Below are 6,008 nucleotides of genomic sequence, written 5' to 3'. Positions count from 1 at the left end.
AACATGTAGTTAAAGATATTTATAGGAATATTTTGTCTCTCTGTTTTAGTTGTAACATAGATTTTAGTAGTCAAATCCAATCAAAATATTTTAAATTGTAGAAGGAAAAAGACAAATTTCCTCATGGATGTATTTGTTAGGAAAAACATTAATTTGTTGTTTAAAAAAAAGATGTGTAAATTGTATGGTATTATTTTTTTGTCACTTGTAAATATATGCATAGTCGGAGAGCCTCCCTGAAGATCAGGAGGGTTGGCATCTCCATATTTTAGTGTTACAAATTATAGATGCATATCCTTAATAGATTTTACCTATATTTCAACATTTGACGGATTTTGTTTTGATGTATATATAATTCTAATCAACACGGTCTGGCTTTTAACTGAACCATTGTTAAACTTACAAGCTAGAGAATGACGCATGTTTATGAAATTGTAATTTAAACAAAAGTCATAATTGAGCTGACAATATGAGGTATCTTGTCATTTTGAACCAATCAATTAAATTTAGACTTTCATTCCTTGGATATAAACTTAATAATGCATATTGCCAATCTTTGTAATTTGTCATCATTACTAACACAAGTGATGCATTTGTAGATGTATTACTATCATTCCTTTAAAGGAATCACTTATATGTACATCCTAATGAATAATCAGCATCCCTTGAACGAAAACTATGTTTGATATTAGCACGCTCTCGGACAAATCGGCTATAAAACTCATTTGTACCGTACCTAGCTCTATACGAATATTAAATGATGCAGGTAATATATAGAGCAATAAAACAATAATAGTAATATTAATTCAATAATCAGGGTGATAGTGAGCATTAAAAGAAAAGAGGGGGGGGGGGGAATCCTCAACCACCGGCACCCGTCCCCCTCCACTCTTGATAAAATAAAACAAAAGACGAAACCGATTTAAATCGGGTAATTATCAGGCCTGAATAATAATAATAATAATAATATAATGGTGATGATATTACTGACAATAATAACAATAATGATAATAATAACAATTATAATAATGATAATGACAATAGTAAGACTATGAAGAAATTATAATAATGCAATACATTATTGATAATTGTAAAAACTTATCCTTATTCCACCTCACGTGGTATACATGTATATTATTTTCGATGCATGACTATATCTTTGATTGTTAATTGCGATCTTATCGTTTTCTGTTAACTCAAAAATTATTTCATTGAATTTTTGTATGAGTGTTTATGTTATATAAATATGTGTATCGTAATACCATGTAACACGACGAATTTCCATTGTAAAATGGACAATAAACACGAACCTTATAAACCTATACGGATTTATAATGATGATAAAGTCAATAAACTACACATGTATGCAACAAAGCAAAAAACTTACAAATCTCTGTGTCTTTATTCTTAACATTTATCTGTACACAATAAAATCAGGAAATGTCTGTGTTTGTCTGTTCGAAACTCCCCTTCCCGACATGATCAGGGTCTGGCAATCCCAGGGCAACACCACTTCTAGAGCTACTGAGTGGCTCTGTTTGAACAGGGTCGGTAAGTGTTTCAGTATCAAAGTTAAGAGTGTTCAGCATGAAGGCAAAGGGTCTCCATTGTACAAGATTCAATTGCTGGGTGCGTTTCTTTTTGGCTTAAATGCTGTGCTTGATCTGGCTGAACCTCCATTTGTGGACTATAGGCAGTTGATGAATTACTTTTTCTTGAGTAACGAGTGTAACTAGGCTTCTCTTGCTAGAGTATAGTGTCTCATATGGTCCACGTAGCAACGTACTTGTCTACCATATTCCAACTCTATGGTATAAATTTACTGTAAGCGCAGTCCATTCTTCTCAAAACACTCCCATGCTGCTTCCAAGTTGGCTAGGTGCTCCTCATCTGTGGTTCCACTCACGATTATGTCGTCCAAGTATTGGCTACAGATCGGCACTTCTGCTAACAGCATCTTCATCGTTCGCTGAAAGAAGGTAGGTGCGCTTGCTATGCCAAAAGGCAATCTGTGAGCGTTAGTACACTTTCTGATGTACAATCTGATGGTAGCCATGAGACGAGTATAGTTCGCTGGATTTCTCTCCGCCTTCCAGATCTTGCAACATATTCTCTAGACTCGGTATTGGGTACTGTTCAACACGAAGCATCTTATTGGCTGTGAGTGTTTAGTTCCCACAAACACGTACTTTACCATCGGGTTTCCTTACAGCAACGATCGGGCAGGCAGGCTCCGAGAACTTGACTGGCTCGGTGACCCCTTCTTTTAGGAGCTAGGGGGGGGGGGGGTTTTAGGGATTTTTTAGGGGGGTTTACACACATAAAAATACCAAAGGGGGGGTTTAACCCCCCAAACACCCCCCCCCCCCCTGCGTACGCGCCTGCATTCATGTCTCCTGTATTTTTCCATCACGGTACTTATTTATATTCATTATTCGGACCACGTGTGTTTTTCCTTCCAATCGAGCACCATGGTTCCGCGCATTCCTTCACCCGCGTATTTTCATCACCACGAGGTTTTCTCCACTCCCGCTTACACCTCGGTCGAGTCAACAACTCCTGCTTACATCTCAGTTGAGTCAACACGTCTCTGCATGATTTCTTCTCCGGGCTTGTTTCTACTGTGCCTATCACTTCTATCGGCACATCTTCACTTTCTCTGCCGTGTTCATCGGGCTGCAGTCTTCCAGTGGAACAGTTAAATCTAGTTCCGACATATATGGTGCTTGGTTATCCGCTGGGAGCTGCCAGTTTCTTCACCGGTAGTCTTTCACTCACATGAGCTCGACTCACCGCAGCTCATCTAAACATTCACCATCAAAGTTCGGCTCATCAATCGAGCGACTCACCGTCTCAGCACCACTACCGGCTTTGATGTCTGCATTTTCCACTTTGGCCTCCGACATCAAGCGACTCACTGCTTTCGTCATCGAGCGCCACACATCTCTTCTCTTCTCTTCTATTCTCGCCCGAGAGCTCCATCTACATTCATCATCATCACGAGCGTCGGCGACGACATCGCGTCCTTCACGGTTCTTCAACCACGTCAACGAAGTCGCGTTTCCGCCATCAAGCCTCCGCACATTTCATCGCGTGAGCCCCTTCCTTCGTTCTCAACTCTCTTCTTCTTCATTGGACTTTCAACCTCATTTCCACTCTGTCGTAAGCGCTATTCATTTCATTATGTACATCGCATTTATTCATGTTCATTATCATCATTGATCATTATGTAATCTCCGTGCAATATTCACATTTACCATTTATGCATTTTCATTCCGATTCATCGACTTGTGCTTGACTACACTTTGCAAGTGTACGTCAGCCTCATCAGTACCCAATAAACATAACGAAAAGGGAATACTTTCTTTTATGTATTTTATTGTCAGTGCAACCTTGTATCCTCGTAGCTAAAATAAAAATAAGAGTTATGTTGTGTGACGAGTGAACACGCTTTCAAATATCCATTCACATTACCTCACACTCATATCTCTAAAGTGGTGACCCCGACGTTTACTTGGAAGCTTGGTTGTACGATTTTATTATTCCCTGACTTTTTGGACCTAGCAATGTTTTATAAAATGTATTCATTCTGGATTATGTATCGAATGTTTTTTATGCTCTTGCATTTATTCACGTTTATTCGATGCATACCATGTGCACTGTTCAATTTTTGGCAACTAAACAGCCGTTCGCATACCATGCTTGTTGTATTACTTTCTTTCAACATGCCATGCTTGTACATTTCTTAGGCTGTTGTAAATTACTGCATACGCTATACAATACATGCACTTTTACATATTTATCAGCCATTGATTCTTGTGATATTTTGTACTTCGCTCCTTTATATCTTTTTCGCCTCTCATCTGTGTATTGCATACACAGCTTCAATTCTGGCAGGGGAGTAATGTAGCGGCTCTTACATTCGCCCTACTTTCACCATACATTCATGTCTCCTGTATTTTTCCATCACGGTACTTATTTATATTCATTATTCGGACCACGTGTGTTTTTCCTTCCAATCGAGCACCGTGGTTCCGCGCATTCCTTCACCCGCGTATTTTCATCACCACGAGGTTTTCTCCACTCCCGCTTACACCTCGGTCGAGTCAACAACTCCTGCTTACATCTCAGTTGAGTCAACACGTCTCTGCATGATTTCTTCTCCGGGCTATGTTGTGTGACGAGTGAACACGCTTTCAAATATCCATTCACATTACCTCACACTCATATCTCTAAACTATAAAAAAAAAATTCTATAGAATTTCTATACGCAATTCTATAGAATTTTTTTTATAGAATTCTATAGAACTTTTTTTGTAAGGGCAGAGTCGTGAAGCATGGGCTTATACCGAAAGGGTGCGTTGGGAGTGTCGCGTCGCGTCAAACGCGACCATTCGTCCAAAGCCCCCCCCCCCCCCCGGTTTGGCCGAAAGGGTGCGTTGACTAGTCTTCCACATCAGTCGTTTATAATAAGTCGTTTTAATTCAAATAATCAAAATAGAAACAGATTAAAATTAATCAAACTAGTTCTTACGTAGTCTTGCAGATCAGGCGTTTATGTGTTTACCTAGTCTTGAATATCAGTCGTTTGTTTATTAAAATAACAAAAAATAATATCCTTTTCTTTCTATGTATGGAATTCAGACAGCCCCCCCCCCCCCCCGCCGCCCGCTTATCCCGAAAGGGTGCATTAAGGTGGTAGGCCTACTCGATCCGTTATTCATTTATTTATTTGTTATTTCATTTGTGGTAAAGACTGTTAAGCATGACTAGTTTACATCAAAAAAGAATTCTATGGAATACATTGAAAGAAATGGATATTATTTTTATTTGGCGTTTTTAAAATACACTATTTATTGAATTCATTAATTGATGTAATTCTTATAAACGCCTGATCTGCACCCCTTCGGCATAAGCCTGATACATGTTGCTCTTAAGCAGTGGTTTGTGTACAACTTTGAGCATCCAGCTTTCTGGGAAATTTGTTTCATCGTATTTCCCATTGTGTTTTTTGCCAACTGGAGCATTGCAGTACCAGTTGTCACCATCTTCTAGCTTCTTTGCTTTTGGTTTCTGCCATATAGAAAAGGGCAATCTTTGTTCAGTTTCGATACGAACCGCATGAATTTCTCAACTGGACACTTTGAACTTCCAGGTATTTCGTACATCACTCCGTTGTTCGACACCTCATCATCCTCACGATTGTTCTTTGTCAATTGATTTCTTTTACTGATGTATCGAAGTGAAAGTATGAAATCTCAATGGTTACGATAGCAACAACAAGATGTGGTAATGAACAGTCATTACCATGGGCGTCGATCCTGGGGAGGGGGGGGGGGGGGGGGGGGGGGACACGTCCCCACCACGAATTTTCAGGTGGTGAAATGTCCCCTCATGATTTGGGGTTAAAATCTTCTTTGTTTTCTTCTTCTTTCTTTCTCTCTTTCTCTCAAGCCAATTCAGGTGATCAGATTTTATGAATAGAAGCGTCATTAATATTACATTCACATCACCTGAAGTTTAAACATTGGTTTACGATGAAAATCCTTTCACCAACTGAATAAAAATCAAATTAATCCCTTGTATCTTCCAAACCTTATGGCTGATTGTTCAATGGAAACGACAAATTCATCTATCTCCCCCCCCCCCCCCTTTGCGTTCTTGTTCCTGTTAGTTGAACTTAAGACTGTTTTTTCTTTAATTTGGCAAAAATTATGCCCCAAATCAAGCCATCTATCCATCAATCTAAAAAAAAATTCAACTTCTGAGGGGGCACATCCCCTGCGTACTACTGTTTTCTTTTTAATTTGACAAAAATTATGCAACCAAATCAAGCCATCTATCCATCAATTTTTTTTAAAATCTTCAACTTCTGAGGGGGGCACACCGCCCTCCCCCGCCCCCTCAGACACCCCCTGCGTTCTACTGTTTTCTTTTTAATTTGGCAAAAAATATGCACCAAATTAAGCCATTTATACATCAATTTAAAACAAAATCTTCAACCTCTG

Source organism: Strongylocentrotus purpuratus, unplaced genomic scaffold (assembly GCF_000002235.5).
Source record: "Strongylocentrotus purpuratus isolate Spur 01 unplaced genomic scaffold, Spur_5.0 spur5_scaffold_7, whole genome shotgun sequence".
In the NCBI taxonomy this organism is placed as follows: domain Eukaryota; kingdom Metazoa; phylum Echinodermata; class Echinoidea; order Camarodonta; family Strongylocentrotidae; genus Strongylocentrotus; species Strongylocentrotus purpuratus.
Note: the sequence above shows the minus strand (reverse complement) of the source record.